This window comes from Vicugna pacos, chromosome 35 (genome assembly GCF_048564905.1).
Source record: "Vicugna pacos chromosome 35, VicPac4, whole genome shotgun sequence".
In the NCBI taxonomy this organism is placed as follows: Eukaryota; Metazoa; Chordata; class Mammalia; order Artiodactyla; family Camelidae; genus Vicugna; species Vicugna pacos.
In genome coordinates, this window is record NC_133021.1 from 20,976,120 (window position 1) to 20,996,635 (window position 20,516).

The following is a 20,516-nucleotide window of genomic DNA, read 5'->3' on the forward strand; positions in this document are numbered from 1 at the left end:
GGATTTTATAAATCGCAAGTCTCTTACCTGAACAGTCTGCATATAAAAGTTGTCTTTTAGCCTGGTGAAGGGGTATCCATGAAGCTGTGGACCTCTGCATTCTTGTTTTTGCTGGTCAATAACAGCCATCTTTCCAACTGTCATCTTTCATGCTGCCATAGGTTTTAGGAGCTGGCAAGGATCTGTGAACACGCGGTGCAAGTTTGCTGCGAGTCACTGGTATACCCCCCGCAGAAGGGGCACTGGGTCTGGGCAGGCAGCTTCTCAGCATGGCTGTCCCTGCAGGTCTGGTCAGAGCAGTGCTGTTGATACTGCTCGGAGGATCTGCTGGGACTGTGTTCTGAACCATGGGAGGCCCAGGCGAGGAGGTGGTTTGCGTAAGTTGTGTTGTTTCTTGGCTACCAGGAGAACCAGAGCCATGGTTACTAAATGCTTTTACTGGTTGCCGGAGAGCCAAAGGAGATGGTGCTGCAGGGGAGCGGAATTTGCCTGGAGAAGGTATGGCTGAAGCCTGAGGTTGCAATGCGAGGTATTCCTCCATTTGGCACTTGAAAATTTGAGTCACTTCTGCTGCTTTTCACGGAGTCAACTTGTGTATTAGATGTGCAGGACAGGTTTGGAAGACTGCGCTTTAGTTTTTCTTCATTTTTAACATTGGTTGTCTGCAAATCTGTGGGATGGCCTTGAAGTGAAAGGCGAGGTTGCTGTAAGCGGCTAATCATAGGCTGTGGGGACAGTCTACTATATTCTATTCCCCGAGCAGGAGATAGAGAACGAGGTGAATTTTGGGGTGACTGCTTAGGTGATGGTCGAAAAGAACTGCGTGGTGATGGTGAAAACCTGTTAACAGCAGGGTATACTGCATGATGCATATTGTCATCTTCATCATTTAAACTTTGTGCATCAAGTTCCCAATCACTAAACGTACTCCGTCTTGTAGAATTGCAAGATGAACCAGAACCGTGACGAGATGTGGTGGCTGCATATTCTTGCCAGAGACTCTTCCTGCCTCCGAGCTAGAATCTGCACATCAGTTACATCGTTTAGCTTATAATTGGGTCCAGTTGAACCTTCATCTAATTCTGAAGAACTTAACTGTCTATAGAGGATTGAGGACTGAGTGGAGGATTTCTGTCTGATGAACTTTTCAAATTACCTGAATTTCCAGTCAGTATTCGCTGTTTGACTATAGGAGGTCGCACTGGCGGTGAGGATGGAGAATTAAAACCACTGCTGTATGGGCTACTGGCATTTGGACTGTAAGGACTTGTGTAACTCATGGAGTTGAAAGGATTATTATATAAATTCTGCCTCTTGAGCGCTGACATAGTTTGATCAAGTTTGTGGATAAGAGACTTTCAGCGCAGTCAACATCAGGACTTGGGTAATCCGAAACTTGCCTGCACCAAACTAATGCACTAACTGATTTCTGCATTGGTGTAAGTCTTTCCTTTGGTGATGAATACAGCCAGCTCTCCCCCTCCTCCTCCTCCCAGCCTGACAGGCGCTCCAGCTCCTCGGGCCGCAGCGGCTCCACCTGGTCCAGCAGGCCGCCCTCGCCCGCTGCCAGCAAGGAGGTGGCGTCCCGCAGCCCCTCGCTCCTCGCCCGCCTTGGGCCCGCCCCGGCCCCGCTGCCCGGCGTGACGCGGAGGCCCAAGGGGAAGCCCCGAGGGGCCGCGGCGCCAGAGCAGGGAGTGGACCCGCCGGCGCGGACAGGGCAGGGCTGCCGGGCCCGGGGAGCCGCGCGCTGCTCTGCTCGGCCCCGGAGCGGCTCCTCAGCTGTTCGTTCCGCTTCTCCGCTTCTCCATCAGCTCCCGCCGCCTCCGCACCTCCTGGCCCGCGTGCACACTGCAGTGGACGTCCTCCAGCCCGGCCCCGCCGCGCCCGCCGCCCGCCCGAACTCACGGCCACAGGGGAAAAGCCACGGGGCCAAGCCCCACCGCCAGGGCCCCCCTGCTCCGGTCCCGAAGCGCCGCCGGCCGCAGCCGAGCCGCCTCGTCTGCGCCGGCTCCGGGACTCGGGGACCGTCGGCGACCTCAGAGCCTCGAGGGTGGACGCGGCCGCGGGCTGGCGCTGAGAGGGCCAGGCGCCGGTCTCGTGGACAGCGATGATGACCTTACTCTTGCCGTGTCGTACCTTCAGCAAGTTCCTCCACGCAGTCCAGCTCCAAAAGGAAAGCTCTCTTCCACCCCCAGGAAAAGCATGGGGACCCTCTAACTGTGTTGAGTTCCAGAACTGGAAAGAGTCCACCTACTTCCAAAAGGGCTTAACGCTCAAGAAGTCAGTTGGTCCCAGGAGAATCTGGCTTAATACTTTCAGCCTTGATCTATAAAGGCAGAATCTGAAAATGTGCAAAATCATCTTTGTGTCACAGTTGGTCTAATGATAAAGTTTTGAAAAAGCGATTTTTGTTCAAATTGCAGAAGTTCCTTTTTCTTTCACACTGTAGACCGCTGAGTGTTTCCTTGGTTTTTATCTTTGATTTTTTTTTTTTTGATTCATTTCAAGTCCCAGGTCAAAATTCTTCTTTAGTTCTAAATGGGATGCTTCCTGGATTTCCATGAAATGTTAATGACTGCTTAAGGCTTACTGTGTACCAGACACTGTAGGACACTCTGAATACTAACCACCTAAGTGTCCCAGCCCAGAGCCCACAGGCCTCTCTTCTGTTTATCAAACTCTGTAAGACTCCCTAATGAGATATGGGGCAGCCAGGGTGAGGCAGAGGCTACAGGCACCTTCCAAGTATTAATAAAAAGCTGCCTTTCCTGGGATCCATTCTCTAGGGTTCAAGGTCATGAGGATTACAACTTATAAGTTATTAAATACAAAAATACGTAAAGCACAGATGGACTCTGCTCTCCAGGGAGCTGAATGACATCAGAAGAGACAGACACAAAATGTAATGGGTACTTCAACATACTTTCAATATGACACAGATTGACGTGAGAAGAAGCATGGTAAGTACACAGAGGAAGGGCACTTCAGCTAACCGGGGGCAAAGGGAAGATTTCGTGAAGGTGTTAGTACATGCCCAGCACACAGGAGTCACGGGATAAATATCTGTTCAGTGAATGAATAAGCTGGTGTTCGGGAACAGTCACTGGGGTAATGGAGGATGGCTGGTGGTGGAAGACCAGAAGGAGGAAGGCCAACTGTTGTTAGAGCTTATCCAGGTAAAGACTGAAAGGGCCCACAGTAAGCAAGTGATCTAAGGGTGAAAAGGGTTGGGTGGGGAAGATTTAAGATCTACTGAGTAGGTGACAGAACAAGGGTAAGGGATGAACTAAGGCTGCAGGAGACAGGACAATGGCTCTGTCACACGATGCCCTTCTCAGGCTCCCCCTAGCCCTCAACATCCCCCAGAGGGATTCACGCATCTCACAACTATTCACCAAGAGCAGTCAGTGCTTCAGGAACCATGCTAGACCCTGGGACTATCTCAAGGAATAAAAGAGACCCTGTCCTTACTGTCGTCTTGAACGTGGGGCACCACAATTTAGGTGAGATGTAGAAAATGGAAGAAGGCTTCAGGGCAAAGCAACAAAGGTGATTAACAGTTGGTGAACTCTGTTCAAGAGGGAAAGGTCAACAAAATCAGGGGATCTTTTCTGTGTAAAGTGTGGCTGAATTGCAAGGAAAAGTCTATCCACAGAAGGCTGTGTAAGCAGAGGACAATCTCATTCCCCCTCTAGAGAGCAATGAGAATGTTGTAGTCTTGAGCTTCTAAATTCATGAAAAAGAAGAGAAAGCTATTCAATGAATTCAGAAAATACTTTTTACATTCTAGTTTTTATATTATGGGTAACTGCAGAAGAGAGGTAACAAGGTTAAGGGGAAAGCAAACTAAAATTGCAGCCCACACAGCCACTGTCACAAGACTTGTAGATAAACTCCATGACCTTCAGGGGCAAATAGCTACCTCTTGAGACATCCTGTAAATTGTGATTAAATATTTCTAAACTGTGCTGAATTTCCAGGGTTATATGCAAAATAAGAACTAAATATCAAGATGCTTTTGATGAGTACTTGTGAAATGGATGAATTCTACCGGGGAAGTTGAGGGTTAGGGGGAGACTGAGAAGAACATCATGAAGACAAATCCCTCCCTCAGAAGGAGGCCCAGCTGGCCACAGGTTAAAGGGCTAAGGGTCTGGAACTGGGGTCCAAGGAGTCAAGGTCAAGGTCAAAATTCCTGCCCAGGCAACAGACTGCTTAGGGCTGGGAACCAAACACTACTTCTAAGAAAATGATCAAGTGTGACGCTAACGAGAACAGATATGAACAGCAAACACCAAGAAGGTAGAGTTGGGAACCAAGTTTAGTGACATGGAACAGTGTTCAGGGTAAGCCAAAGATTTCTTTTCTTTTCCTTTCTTCCCCTTCCTCTTCCTTCCTTCCCTCCTTCCTTCCACTTCTTTTGTTTCTTTCTTTCTTTCCCTCTCTCTTGCTCTCTTTCTTTCTTCCATTTATTCATTCATTCATGTGTATATTTATTCAGCAAATCAAGCTCTTAGCACTGGTCTCAGTACCAGGGATATGACAGGAAATAGGCAAAATTAAGTGCCCAGGAAAGGCTTGTCACCTAGTGGGAGAGAAACAAGAGCCAGCGATTACATCATTATGCCATCAGTCCTCCACTGCGACGAGGGAAGCAGAGGCTGAGGACCTGGGCTGGTCATGCTGGGCCTGCTGTTACCCCTGATGCTTAAGAAAAACAATCCGGAAGGGTGAGACTAGAGCCCAAGGGAGCCTCCCTCTGTGACTGCAGCACGAACTGTGGAGACTGGCAAGCTGCCAATAAGGCGAGGAGCCTGCAGTTTGAGATGTGAGCTCACTCATTCCCAAGGGCTGCACGAACTACAAGAACTTTAGGTGCTAATCTGAATAGAACCATTCGCTCACTTGAATCCTTAATCTTGTGTTTTCATTTTGCTAATTCAGTAATAATGCAAAGTGAAAGCAAGTTTAACTAAGTCCAATTACACATTCATGCAAACCCAAGACCTGGGCCAACCCTCCAGGCAGGAGGACATAGGAATCCAATCTAAACCTGGGGTGTCAGGGCTCAGCTCCCCAGAAGAAGCAAAGCTTAGGCTGAAAACCAAAGATGAGTAGAGGGTAGCCAGGTAAGGCAAGAGAAAGAGAAAAGAGTGGGGAAGACTTTGAGAAACAGAGAACAAGGAGTGTGAAAGCCGGGGGGACAAAGAGCACTGAACATGCAAAAATGCTGAAAGAAACTCTGTCTAGGTCGGGAGAGAAAGTACTAGGTGGAGAATACTGCAGAACTACACCACCAGAAGTCTTAGAAGCAAGAGGAAGTGAACAATCTGGCTTCCTTCTACGGGAAAGAACAAGTTGTTGGAGGTCTAGTTACAGTAGTGATATAATAAGATACGTATTTTAGGAGTGTCCCCTGGCTTCACTGAGGAGGACAGATTAGGAGGGTCTGAACAAGGTGGTGTGATCAGTGAGAAGGACATGGCAGTGATCCAGTATCGAAGATGGTCTCCAAAGATGGTCACCACCAATCCCTTCTGTCCCTACACACTCCCATTGCTCCTCACATCAGGAAGTGAAATTGAAAGCTCCTCCCCTTGAATCTGGGCTGGCCTTCATGACTATTCGACCAAGGGAACACAGCAGAAGTGGCACTGGGATTTCCAAAGCTAGGTCGTAAGAAGTCTTGGGACTGCTGCTTGGGGTTCTTAGTATGTTCACTCTTTGGACTCAGGGAACCCAGCCACCATGTTGTAAGAGGCACAAGTCACCGGCAGAGGCTCCTTTGAAGCTGCTGTAGTTGGCAGCCCTAGCTGAACTCCTACCAAAGCCAAGGTCACCTGCCAGCTGTGCGAGGGAGCCATCACGGATGTCAGCAAAGGCAAGCTTTTAGATGAATTCAGCTCCAGCCACCACTGGACTAGAACCATACAAAAGCCCTCGATGAAGCTCCAGCTAAGCTCATTCAGCCAATGGAACAGTGAGAGAGTATGAAATTGTCCCCTTAAGTCATCAAGATTTGGTTTTGGGGGATATTTATTATGCAGCAATAGATAACCAGAACACTGGTTAAGAGATAACTAGGTAACAATTAAAAGACAACTAGATGGGCATTTAGGTTGCTTCCAGGTCTTGTCTATTTTAAGTAGTGTGGCTATGAACACTAGGGCGCACGTGTCTTTTCCAATTAGAGTTTCCTCTGGATATATGCCCAGGAATGGGATCAACAGGTGATAGGATAAAGAAGACGTGGCATATATATGCAATGGAATACTATCCAGCCATAAAAAAGAATGAAATAATGCAATTTGTAGCAACATGGATGGACCTAGAGATTGCCATACTTTACCATAAGTAAAGTAAACCAAAGACAAATACCATATGGTATCACATATACCTGGAATAAAAAAAAATACAATGCAAATTAACTTATTTATAAGACAGACAGACTCATAGACAGAAAACAAACTTACGGTTACACGGGGGATGCGGGTGGGGAGGGATAAAAAGGGAGTTTGGGATTTGCAACTACTACTATATATAAAATAGATAAACAACAAGGTCCTACTGTATAGCACAGGGAAAACTATATTCAGTACCTTGTAATAGCCTATTATGAAAAAGAATATGAAAAGGAATACATATATACACACACATATATAGGTATGTATGTGGTATATGTGTGTGTGTGTATATGTATAAATGAATCACTACGCTGCACACCAGAAATGAATACTATATTGTAAATTGACTATACTTCAATTAAAAAAAAAAAGACAGAGTAACTATGTCAGTTAGGGCTCTCCAGAGAAACAGAACCAAGAGTCTATCAATATTGATATCTATCTATCCATCTATCTAGATTTATTTTAAGGAATTGGCCCACACAATGTGGGGGTTGGCAAGTCTAAAATCTGCAGGGCAGCTGGCAGGCTGGCAACTCACACAAGTGTTGAGGCTGCAGTCTCGAAGCAGCATTTCTTCTTTTCTGGGAAACCTCGGTCTCTGTTCTAAAGGACATCACCTGATTGGATGAGGTTCACCCACATTATCCAGAGTCATCTCCTTTACTTAAAGTCAACTGATTGTAGGTGTTAAGCACACCATCACAGCAATGCCTAGATGCACGTTTGATGAAATAACTGAGGGCTACAGCCTAGTCGGGGGGACATGTAAAATTAACCATCGTGGTAAACTGGACCCAAGTTGTGGGAGGGGACAGAAAAAAAAAAGTAGATCACTCTGTAACATATTTAGGATGTGAAACTTGAAGTTTGTTGACAGACTGCAGATGGGCACCAAAGGGAAAGATGTCAAGGGTGATACACAAGTTTCTGATCCTGGGAGAGGGTGGTGCCCTCCCTGACGCAGGGAGAAGCTTCAACAAAACGGGGTAGGGTGGGAATGGCCCTTTCCTAGTGCAGGAGTGACCTGTGATCATCTTCATTCATCCTAAGACTCAGAGAGAAAATGAGATCACACCGCAGCAGTGGAACCAGAAGTTACACTGTGAAAAAGCAGGGCTGTGCGGTCTCCCAAAACAGGAGGGATGTCCCACCATTTGGCTGGCTTCAGAGTCACTGTGAGCTTCAGAGTCACTGTGAATGAGCAAAAACTATGACCAAAACCACTTCTTCGGGTCCCTCCTGCTGCCCGATCACAAGACTGGCTCCTGCCTTTTTAAAAAAAGTGTTACATTCAAATCAACAGCCAATGACATAAGTGTGGAAAAAAACAAGTTCTAAAGATAGAGAATCAACTGTTAAGATGAACATTAGGGTTTCTGAAAATATCTGACTCTGCAGACAGGGGAAAAAAAATCAAGGTCACTGCCATTATTATCCAGTGTGTGAAGAATATGGGGAGCTGTTCGTTGATACTTGTATTTGGTGAGATATTTCGTAGAGGAAGAAAAAAGAGGAGTAAGAAAATTTTTTTTCCTTTTTGCAGACATTGTCTGGCAACATTATTTCAGATGCTGAAGTTACACTCTGAATCCGACGAAAACAGAGATTTATTATTCTAATGCTGAATCAGTCTTACGTGTAATTGCACCAATACACTGTTCAGTGAAGCATCTCCGAAGGAAAAATGTTTCCTGTCTATTTTGCATTTACATCACTTTCTTTTATAAAAGGTCTCATTATTTCCTGATCTTTAAACTTAACCAAACCAAGTCCTAATTGCACACTTCACTGACAAGCGATGCAGGTGTTATTGTAAAGGGTTTCTTCTGGGTTACAGGCGGGAGTCGCTGTCTTGCACGGATGGAGGGACAGGTAGGAGGCCAGGTTGTTAAATGAGCCTGATTCACATGGACAAATGGGCCGTACGTGCTCCCAGAAGCCACTGCGGTGGGTTACATCTCAAGCACTCTTCCAGGACCACTCCCACAGCTCGCTGAGGAATTCAGCATCTTCTGTGTTTTTGGCTTCAGACACAAACTCAGCTTCTATTTCCACCTGGCCTCTGGGAACGGTGCACTTATATTCTGGCTTTTGGCTTCTGGTTTCCCTCCACATCCTGACTTTTCATCTCTGCTCTCAGGCTTCACCCAATAGAAAAGAATTATCCAGTCCTACCCTGAGCTTACCAGCCCTTTATTTAGTTCCAAATAGGGGAGGGAGGGGACTAACTATTCTGTGAAAAGAACGAGATGTGTAGCTCTGTGCTCTGCCTATAATCAGGCTGATTAATTTCCAGGCAACTCAGTCATTCCTTGAGGGACCTGAGAGCAAGTCACCAAACACAATCTGACCAGCTGTCTTGAAAGGGAGGGACAAGAGACAGACTGTTCCTGTAAAGGTAAGTCCTTTTCTGCTGCAAAGAAGAATGCACAGGAAGATTGCAACCCAGAAAGCTGAAGCTCATTACTTCCTGCTCTGTGTGACCTATTTTCCATCAAGAAAAGATCAAAGACAAGTTCAAATAAAGCAAACCAAATAGAAAGGGCTGGTCCTCATCAAATGCACTGTCTAATCCCTAAAAAATGCATCACAAAAGCAAACATGGGGCTTACAAATGTTTACAGGTCTCCCCAGGCAGAGAATCAGACCTGAAACTGCTTTATTGCTACCCATGGACTTGCTGTATTTATTACAGATGCCAAGAGTTTAAACTACTTTAAGTAAAATATTCATTGTAAGCTAGGAAAATGACAATAAACTCATGATAATAATGATAATAGTGATCAAGTATGGAGACTGTAATGTATAACGGACTCTGTACTGAACATTTTACATACTGAATATTCATAAAGGCTCATGGAAGAAGGCATGATCTCATCTCCACCATACCAGCAAAGAGACTGGCTGGGAGAAGTGGTTTAGCCTAATAATGATAACGATGTCACAGATAACCAACTGCCCAAAAGTCTCCTGTCCAAGGTAAAACGGTGCCCTGAACATGTTCTAGTGGGAACTCAGCATTCATAGAGAGACCAAATATAACATAAAATCAAAGACGATGGAAAACCAAACAAGAAAGGTAAATAAAATAAGATGCATGAAGCCAGCATGAAGCTGAGCCTACGCTCTGAGCCCAGAAACCTGACTCTGCTTTCCAGCTCCTAGTTCCTGTACTGAGTCTTGACCCATTTTTAGAACCATCTAGAAAGAGTCTTGCTTCCTTCTGATGAAAATGTTTTCCCATCATCATTAATTTTCACTCTATAAAACATGGATCACAGGTAACCAGGTCTGTAAATTAATTTCACACACATGATGAAAACCCATATAGGACCAGTCTTAGGAAGGAAAAATCTCATTACAGGACAGTGGCCAAGAAGTCATCAGGTGGTTTGGGGAAGGCTTTCCTGAGCATGAGGTGGCTGATTTGGGGTCTGAAAGATGAAAACACATGAACAGGGGAGGTGGGGGAGGGAGAAGGGGACAGAACTGCCAAGTTCCGTGGCTGAAGCAAGGATCGGACGTCTGATGAAGCCGAAGACCAACACAGGTGGAGCAGAAAAGAGCCAGGAGGGGTGTGGGGTCCAGTAATGCCAAGGAAGTAGGTAGTGGCCAAGCAATATAGGGCCTTAAGGGAGTTTAGTCTCTGTTTTAAATGCAATTAAAAGAAAAACAGAAACTAAAAAGCAGCAGAATCCAAACAGATTGGGGCAGAGGTAGCGTGATGGAAGTGAGTTGTGACCACAGATCACTGCCCAATTTCCATTTAAAAAAATCCACCTGGCGGCTGTATAGACAACGGACAAGAAGGATACCAGCGTGGTGGATGATGACCAGGGTGGCGGTCACTGCAATAATCCAAAGGAGAAATGGCGATGAAGCCAAAAGACCCCCCCTAACCACAGTCAGTCATGGAGTATCTGCTATGCGCTGACAAAGATTCCCACATTTTAGACTTTTCCAAAACACAAACAGAACCCAAGGATGGACTGATATGGAGATAAAGAGGAAGGAGCAAAAAACAAACAAACAAACAAACAAACAAATGGAGCGACACAGAAACCAAGTATGAGAATCTTTCAAGGTGCAAGGAATAGGCTACAATTTCAAAATACTGTGAGACATGAGAGGTCAAGCAAAACGGGAACAGAAAACGCCTTTTGGATTTAGCTGTTGCAGGGGGGGTCACTGCTGACCACAGGTGAAAAGATGTAGTTAAAGATATGGGTGGAAGACAGAGCAAGTACAGACAACTCTTTCCAGGCTTCGGTTGGGTAGTGGAGGAGAAACAGTCTTTGGGTAAGGAGTGAAAGAAAAAGAAAATCAAGCTGCCATGTCAAAATATTGAAAGTTAAGAATCAACAGGCTCATAATGAATGTCTGTTTCCCACACTAAAAGGATGTTTCACACTAAAAGACTGTTAAATCAAACAGTCTTATGGTTACCAGGAAAAGGGGATGGGAAGGGATAAGTTTGGGAGCTTGAGATTTAGCCACTATATATGAAAATATATTTTAAAAATTCTTTTGCATAGCACAGGGAACTATGTTCAATATCTCGTAATAACCTTTAATGAAAAAAAATGAAAACAAATATATGTATGTATATGCATGACTGGGACACTGCTGTACACCAGAAATTGACACATTGTAATTGACTGTATTTCCATTAAAAAAAAAAAAGAATATGATGATCTAAGAATTCCAGGGATTCTCAGGGATTCACAAGGCAGGAAAACATTGTTTCAGCTCCAACAGATTGGAAGAATTAAGGGCTTCAAAAAGACGCTACTTCTTTTTAGCAACATGCCTATGCCTAAATTAAAATAGAACCATCCATGAGGTTGAGCTAGCCTCCCAGAACACTCGGAGAACTTCCAGCAACCCAGAGGGGATCTGTAATTAGTTTGTGTGATGATCAGTTTGGCATCGCTCTGAAAGGTAGGATGGAAGAATTGATAGCTGTCAGGTTAATTCATGATACTAATCATAGAGCTTTACCGTCGAATCACTGGCTCTCTCACAAAATTAGGAAGTGTAGTGGCCCATACATTTAGAATTAATGTCAGACATCAGTGATGGTCCTTAATGAATCCCATTAGATACAGAATGAATGCAAAGCATGCCAGACAGAAAAGCCATTCCATTAATCATTCATATCGTAACATGAGTTAGTACATCCCGTGTCAGTAGAGGTCTGGCATGGAGAAAGTGGAGTTTTGAGGAAGGATGAGGGAGAGAACATTAAGGAACATGGAAACCTGACATCACAAGGTGTCCCTGGACCCCTGAGGCACTGCACTGAGAAAGAAGAGAAGAAGCAAAGAAGGAACTGGGGCAATTTACAGAAGATCAAAAAAAAAAAGAGGTGGCAGGAAACCCGGGCACTTGACCCAGAATGGATATTTTATCCAGTCTGAAATATATATAAAATATAAAATAAATAAGTGACCGTTTCATTTCACAATTTTAGCTTTACCTCAACCCACTCCAAGTTCTATTTCATAGAAAAATCCAAGAAGGTATGTGATTCCATGTTTGACATGGGATTAACCCTAGTTTCAGGCTAAGGAAGAGAATGAATGAAGACCAAATTCAGTCCTCATCTTGGATGACTGAGGTTTTTTCCCCTTATACGTGTACATTCTTATTTTGAAGTTTATGAGAGATGAGCTCATATATTTGAGTAGAACATAAGTAAACCAAGGTAAAATAAAACAAATATGATTGTCAAGGCAAAGGACAGGAACTCAATTGAAATGTCAACTCAGACGTAAAGGAGACATGCTAAAACACTGGAGAAAGATCTATATGTATTCAGGAACGTTGTAACAGTGTTTAAATGATGTCAACGTACCAGTGAAGACAGCCCAAGCAATGTGACAAGGAGCAGAGGGCTTGAAAGGTAGGGCAATCTACAAGACTTCTCTGACATAGAACAATAAAGCAACATGGTTGACACAGAGTGCAACTTGGGAAACACGTTTTGAAATAAAATTCAGAAGATCAGTGAATCCCGTGTGGGTCTGATGCACTTTTATGGCAAAGTTTATATTCTGAAGACTGATAGAGGAATGAGTTCCTTAAATGTACAAGAGCCAGTTTCTATCATTAAATACGGCAGGCGTAATGACATGGTGTGGTTTTTGTTGCTTCTCTAAATGCACAGGCATGCTGTACGGCGTGACGGATGGAAGATAATAAGACAGGATGTTAACAGTGAAAAATGGTCTTGATACAGAGGAAACGAGGAAAAGAAGCTTTTTCAATCTGACAACTGACCCAAAACACCTATCATCAAATGCAAACATCTTAAATTTAAAAAAAAAAAGTATTGCTTTGAGCCGTCATCATAGTCACCCTAGATGAATCATAAACATTTAAAGGGAATGAGAAGGAGGAGAACAGAGGTTCAGAAAAATGAACACAGTTTTTTGTATAATCAAAAGAAGCTTCTGGTAGAGATGACTTTTGCTTCCCCCCAAGAAATCTGTGCTACAAAACAAAATGCCTGGGGCATAATGCTGTTAAGTGTTGATTGAATGGGGAGGGGGTAGTTTAAACTCAGCAAATGCTAACCAAAATCAAACCATAGCCATTGCTTCTGGGAGCCATATTTCAGAAAACAGCTGAAAACTTTGCTGGTTAAATGAAGTTTGGTTGTTCAGTTTTACGATTTCTTGAAAAATATTGATTACCTTATCCATCTATTTGTGCAATTTATATCCTTTCACAAAGCTAAGTCATTAAACGGCACTCGATCATGTAACTATTGTTGAACGAAAACTACTGCAAGCCTATCAGTAAATAAAGAATGCTGAAGCCACCAAGTCATCAGCGGCTGCCGGCACCCCCTGGGGAAGACAAGCCTGCAGCCCAGCCTCTGCAGCCACTCACAGTGGTGCACCCTGAGGGGACTCAGAATAAGAAAGGACAGGATACTGGCCCTAGATAGCTAGATGCTTGTCAAAGGAATGAATTCAGTAAGCCCAAACGCTTGCGCCCTCCCGTATATAGAAAAGCGTTAAATTCCTTAACGTGAGATGTCTGGTTTCCTTCAGTTAACAAGTAATCTTTCAAAGTTCGGACTACCTGGTCTTTGTTATAAAATTCCTATATATCCTTGCTCCTCCCCTAACTCTTTGGAGCAGTTTCTCAGAGCGATTGAGAGGCTGTCATCCTGGCTCAAGCCCTCCCGCCAAAAAAACCGTAACTCTCAACTTTCAGGCTGTGCATTTATTTCAGTTGACAGTATAATGCAGTAAAAAAATTAACATACGTGATATGCAATCTGGAAGATCACTTTGTTTAAAATGCTTTTTTTTCCCTCCAAGGAGCGCCAATAAAAATGAAAGCAATATATTGGCTGTTATTTTAGAAATATCAGTGAATCTACTAAGACAGCGATGGAATATTTTCTTATATACCCAACACAAAGAAAGACGAAGTTATTTTCAAGAAATTTTAATCTAACCAAACCTGAGGGGATAATTTGAGATTTAATAAAATTGCTACCCTGTAATAGTTATCTGTAACAAAGTAATCAGGCACAAAAATACCTGTTTTACAAGTACTTTGAAAGGTATCTCATTTGCATGTCTTAAAATAAAAGTGCATTTATATAATAGCACCATTTTTTTGCCACTAAGTTTTCAGTAAATACGTGGTTGACAATATTCAGCACTTTTGGATTCAAACTCATGTCTATGAAACACAGGGATGTCTGAAGAAATCAAATGATGTTAGAGTACCCAAAAGAAACCAAAACCAAAATAATAGTATGACTATTTCTGAAAAAATATGATAGTAAAATGAAAATTAAGCACGGTTGTGTATACACCTGTTAGCATTCTGTAATTGATTACACAAATGAATACAGTTCTTTTAAGTTAGAAAAACGATTCATGAATGTGAATACAGTAATTACCAAGCAAGTTACCTACCTATGGAATCTAAAACTAATTATTGACCCTCAAAGATCTTCTGTTGGGATAAAACTTGCTTTCCAAACATTCCCAGACTTTCACAAAGGAATTTTCAAGGCTGAAGGAGAGGAAGTGGACAGAGAGAAGTAGGGAGCAATTCCTACCACGTTTAATTTAAGTATTTTGATGTTATTGTAGTAAACAAGAACAAATCTTGTTCTCCATAGACTCCATGTTTCTTTTACTTTAACCTTTGTATTGTCTTGCATTTGCTACAAGTTAGTCATTAACAGGATGTTGCCTAGAGCTTAAAATGGCCCATCTCCAGGAACCCTGCCTCCCATGCCCCCACATTAAACCAAAATACCTTCTGTCACTTACAGGAAACATCCTGACCAGGCCCACCTGTGAATGGCTGCAGGCAAGATGAAATTAACATACCCCCCTCAGGAGTCTAGCAGAACCACACAACAGTTTCAACAACTTATCACTTTTTTTTACTTTACTCCCTCACCTCCCCCATTTTGTTCTATAGTTCACTAACATCCAAACCAAGAATCGTGGTTTTTTGGGTCCACTATCTCCTTGGTCTGTTGACTTTCTGAATAAAGACACTGTTCCTTGCCCCAACAACTACTGACCTGTCACATGGCAAGCAGTATGAGCTTGGACTCAATAACATTATGCTCAAATATCCGAGTGTCCTGCTCAAGCAATGATTACCCATCAGTTTCTAAAAATGACAGGAAGAGAGCGTGAAAAGCAATACAGATCTTTCTCTGCTTATGATGGGTTTACATCAATAATAAAGCCATCGTAAGTTAAAAATATCTTAAGTTGAAAATGCATTTAACACACAGCCTCCCCAACATCATAGCTTAGCCTCACCTACATTAAATATGCTCAGAACACATGTACATTATTAGCCTACAGCTGGGCAATATCATCTATCACAAAGCCTCTTCTGTAATAAAATGCTGAATAGCTTATGTAACTTACTGGATTCTGTACTGAAAGTGAAAAGCAGAATGGTTGTCTGGGTCCAGGATGGTTGTCAAGCTGTTCACCCTTATGATGTCGTGTTGTCAGGGCTGACTGGGAGCTGTGGCTGCTGCCACTGCCCAACATCACGAGAGAGGATCAGAGCACATGTCGGAATCCCGGTGAATGGCTGTTACCATAGTGATGCCATGCCAGGCTTGTTCATTTCCTCCTGGCCTTCTACTGACCCTACATAGGACTGTACTGTGAGTAAATCTCTTCTTTGCTGTCAAGGACTTTGTAGTTAACAGACATTGTTTAATAATCATTAGATCCAGGTGGTTTCTATGCTATATTAGTCTCTGAGTAATGATAAAAACCTTCGCTGACATATTCCTGGCTCACATGGGACTAGCTGCTCATCATAGACCTTGACTTAGGATGCACCTGCTGTCTCCAAGCACATACCCTCACACCCTAGGTTAACTATAGAACTGTCCCAGTGGCCCCTCGGAGATGCAGAATGCAGCTGTGAATGCTCCTGAATCATGGTCCACCAGCTCCTACCCTGGATATAAGTTAGCACAGAATAATAGATCCACTGATTACATGGAGCTGCTTGCCTCACTTTTCAATCTCAAGGTACCTTTTCAGTTTGGTGGGCACATTTTGTTCCCTCTGTCCTCAGACACCATGGAAAAGATCATAATTCAGTACAGGTTCTAATGAAAGTGTATCAAGGTCGCACCATCGTAAAGTTAAAAAATTGTTAAGTTGAATCCTTGTAAGTTGGGGACTGCCTATAACTTTTTCTCCTCTACTTTTTCTTAAACCCGTTTATTTTTTAATTTTTTAATTTTTTTTTATTGACATACAATTACAATGTGTCAATCTCAGGTGCATAGCACGATGTCCCAGTCATGCATATACATACATATATTTGTTTTCATATTTTTTTCCATTAAAGGTTATTACAAGATTTTGAACTTCTTAAACTGAAATCCAGGTTAGATTTTACACAAGTAATTATACGTGCATCAAATTGCACTTGTGGGAAATAAGTATAATAGGATAGCTACTCAATGATTTTAAAAGCAGAAGGCAGACAGCTCAACATTCTTAACTTTGTAGCTATGCATAAATCGAAGTACATACCAAGGAAAAAACAGTGGGTAGGACATCTTCAATTCTTAAGTACGTTGTTAGGTTCAACTAGGATCTCATAGAAAAGTCAGTTCATAACTGAAATTTAGAGTGTCTGCATTTTAGGAGGGATAAATCTGAGCTATGGCCACACTTAAGCTTATGATAAGAATGCTTACAGGGAAAGTGAAACAAACCAATGCCAAAGCAAACGGAGCCTCAAGTCTGGAGGAGTTCTTAGAAATATTTTAGTCCATTCTGGGGCTCCTAGAACTCCTTGAGAATCTGATAAAAGTTAGGTATCTTTTTCCCAGAAACATGTACAAAATGTCACACACAATTTCAAGGGCTTCATGGAACCACCGATATACACCTCAGATGTTCCCAGGTAAAGGCTGAGGGAAGTCAGGGGCTCAAACCCCAGGCACAAGTTCTCAGACTCACAATTCCAGTACTGAATGATTAAAAACTAAGGAATCTATGAAAAGAGGACAAACATTGTTAAACAAGGGGAAAAAAGACTGCTGAGAAGACAGGCTTTGAGAGAGCCATATTTCTATATAATCTAGCTTTTAAACTTCCTTTTCCAGGAGAGCCCATTTTCTCTTAACACTTAAATGTTGATCCCAGACCAAGAAAACACCTTCTGCATCTGGTTGTCCCAATGTCATCTCAAACACAGCCTGCCCCGAATCAGCTTATCTTCTCAAAAGCAACTTCCCTTTGAAATCTTTCCACTTGTCCCTAGCACCACTAATATCCCAATCAACCAAACCCAAATTTTCTTGTGTGTCCTTGACTCTATTTTTCTTCTCCTTCAATTAGAAAACCAGGAATCAGTAAGCAACCAGACCCTCCCCACTCTTTCAGTCATGTATACCACGGCTATTTACTGGGTACCATCTATGTGATGGTCACAGGAGACACAAAGATAAATAAAACATACCAGTTCTTCAAAGAGCTGACAGTCAAGTATCCCTTCTTGATATTTCTATAGCAACCACTGATGTTTGAGGTCATCATTCTGCAGTCATCTTTCTACAACCAACCCTGCCTGCTCTGATTTCCCTCCGTCTGCTCACTCCCTCCTAAGATTCTAATTTGCATAACATTTTGCTGACTGAATACATTCCCTAAAATAATAAATTCATCATGTAATTCCCTTGCTGGGAATATCTCTGTTGGGTTCCTGGTATCTACAGAAAGCCTGTGGACTTTGATAATCAGAGCCCTGTGTCTCAACGGGCCGGCCCCTGTCTACCTACAAGCACCCCCTTCCCCCCAAGTTCCCTCTAGTACAAGTTCACAGCTCCAGTGAAGCTGGTCTTCAAAATTATTCATGTTTATTCCTGGTCCCATCGCTCCTGGTCTCTCCCTCCCTTTCCACTTATCTTCAGAGCTACAGCTCAAGTCCTGCTTCTTTCCACAAAAACGTTTCAAGAAATTACATCCCGCACTGATTGTGCATTGATATATTATGGTATTTGTAAACCTCACTCATTTTGACATTAAATCATAAATATTCATATTCTTATTTCTTGTCTCACCAAACTGGCTACAATTTCTTCAAAGTCAGTAAGAAAACCTTGCATTTTTCTTGTTTATTTTCATGCAACCATTTATTTAATATACATTTATTGAGGTCCTACTTAGCACATGTCTCATACCGTCCCAGGCCTAAGGGGTCTATTGTGCTTTGGCATTGTAAACCCAAAACAAATATTTATTGATAAATAAAATGTATGCTCTCTGCTAGCAGGCAGCATATTTACTTAAGAAAAGCTCTCTGCTTTTTTTTTTAATCTGCATTTTTTTTAACTGAAGTATAGTCAGTTTAAAATGCTGTGTCAATTTCTGGTAGACAGCATAATGTTTCATTCATACATATACATACATGTATTCATTGTCATGTTCTTTACCATTATAGATTACCACAAGATATTGAATATAGTTCCCTGTGGAAAGCTGTCTGATTTTTAGATCATGTGACCACAAAAGTTCATCTTCAAATAGTTCCTAGGTAGCAACTGCTGGGAGTTTCAACAATCAAGCTGGACTTAGAATATATTTACTTGCACATATTCTCCAGAATTTAGTGTAACTTTAGTAATTCCTGCTTAAAGAATATTACCACCTTTCACTTTTCTTCAATTTGGTATAAATTGCTATAAATAAATAAAATAGGAAACAATTTAGCTACTTGGCATCTATAAAAATCGGGGACATTTCCATAACACCAACTTTATAAATAAGCTAGAAACTCTCCAGATTTGGCCAGCTATATTACTAAAAATTGAGAAAAGTGGATAGTTTATTATGGTTTAATTGCACACATTTCTGTCGTGGGTTTGTATAATTCAGTTTACAAATATGCCCATAAAAAGAACATCCTGATATAATAAATGTTCCAAGAAATACATAAATGTCACCATGACTGTTCTCTTGAATGACAATAAACAGTAAGTGTTATAGTCCCAGATGTTTTCTTAGATTCGTCCTGAAGGGATAGATGGGCCACTGGGTACTCATCAAGGTTATAGATGCACTTTTTGTACTGAGATGGTACAAAGGGGGAAATGGCCATTATGTCTGCATATCCCCATCTACACAGCATCTATTCATCCTAATTTGCACCCAGTGACTTTCATGCAGCTTTGGATTCGAAGAGACTCCAGATTTTTAGCGCGTGCGCGCACACACACACACACACACACAAGGAAAAACCCTTCTAGACTGTGTATAGAGGCTTACAGAGATCACCCAAGACTCAGAGTGAGGTTACTTCCTTCCAGAGAGGATTTATTTTGATTTCATCAGGCATCCAGGCCAAGGGCAGATCTAAATCCAGCTGAGGATGGAGATGACTCCAGTTTGGGCATCAGTCTTTGAGAGAACTGGGCGTTTCTAGGGATTGCTAGAAGCACTGCTCAGCTTCTCTGCCGCCCATCCTCCTCTTGCTTGTGCGTCCCGCAAGCTCCCGGTGAGGAAAAGCAGCTCCAAATGCAGGTCCCTCCTCCCTGGGCTTCTTTCTTCTTCTGGATCTGCCCTGGTAGCTCTCCGCTGGCCTCAAAGAGGTGTTTGGTATCCTTTGTGTTATTCTCCGGAGGTTTGATCTACACCAACTTTACAGTCAGATGTAGAAGCTCCGTGACCCCCTACTTTAATTATCAGCGTCACCACTCATCTGGTCTTTTCCAGCTAATGATCTGGGATTGATCCTCAATGGTTCAAAACCTCCATATTCTCTTTCTTTTTTTGCCTACTCGGCACACGTAGAAAGGTCTCTCAAAACCAGACTCGCCTGCCACTCGTTCATTGATTCTGTGATCAATTCGGTTATAATTGCCTGTGCAACTTTCTACCTGGTCTTCCTGTTACAACGATCTCTCAAATCTAGTCTGCTGTTTAGTAGAACTTGTCTTAGTCCACTTGAGCAGAACACTACACACTGGGTGGCTTATAAAAGACAGAAACTTATTTTCACAATTCTGGAGGCAGGGAATTAGAAGACGATCAAGGTGCTGACAGATTTGGTGTCCGGTGAGAATCCACTTCCTGGTTCTGAGACAGCCATCTTCCTACTATGTCCTCACTTGATGGAAGGGGTGAGAAGTAGTCCGTGGCATCTTTTATAAGGTCATGTCTTCCATTCATAAGGACTCTACCCTCATAATCCAATCACCTCCCAAAGGTCCCACCTCCAAATACCATCATACTGGTGATTCAGTTTTTCAACTTTTAATTTATTTTTTGATGAAATTTATGACTCTGAGGGGACCCATTCAGTCTACAGGAGACTAGGTAGCATAAAATACTCTGGAGATTAAATAGCTAAATATCTCATCCTTTTTCTCATCCCTCAGTTCAGAAAAATACTTAATGGTATCCCGTAGGAAGTCATGACAATTCATGTGTCTACCCAGTGGAGGAAGGATATTCACTTTTAGCTGTGATGCAGTCAAGAAGCTACTCTTTCACCCAATGGGAGCCGACCAGAACCTTCCCTCCTCTTGAATTGGCCACAGAATCACAGGCCATTGGTCCAAGGACCCCTGCGCAT

At 42.7% G+C, this 20,516-nt stretch overlaps 1 protein-coding gene and 1 pseudogene across 1 annotated transcript in view; both read right to left on the bottom strand.

Annotated features, from left to right (window-relative positions):
• Nucleotides 1-20,516, bottom strand: part of ST8SIA6 (ST8 alpha-N-acetyl-neuraminide alpha-2,8-sialyltransferase 6) — a 137,474-nt gene that overhangs the window by 37,269 nt on the left and 79,689 nt on the right. The window lies entirely within an intron of this gene.
• LOC102531583 (SLAIN motif-containing protein 2 pseudogene) lies at nucleotides 55-5,864 on the bottom strand (annotated as a pseudogene).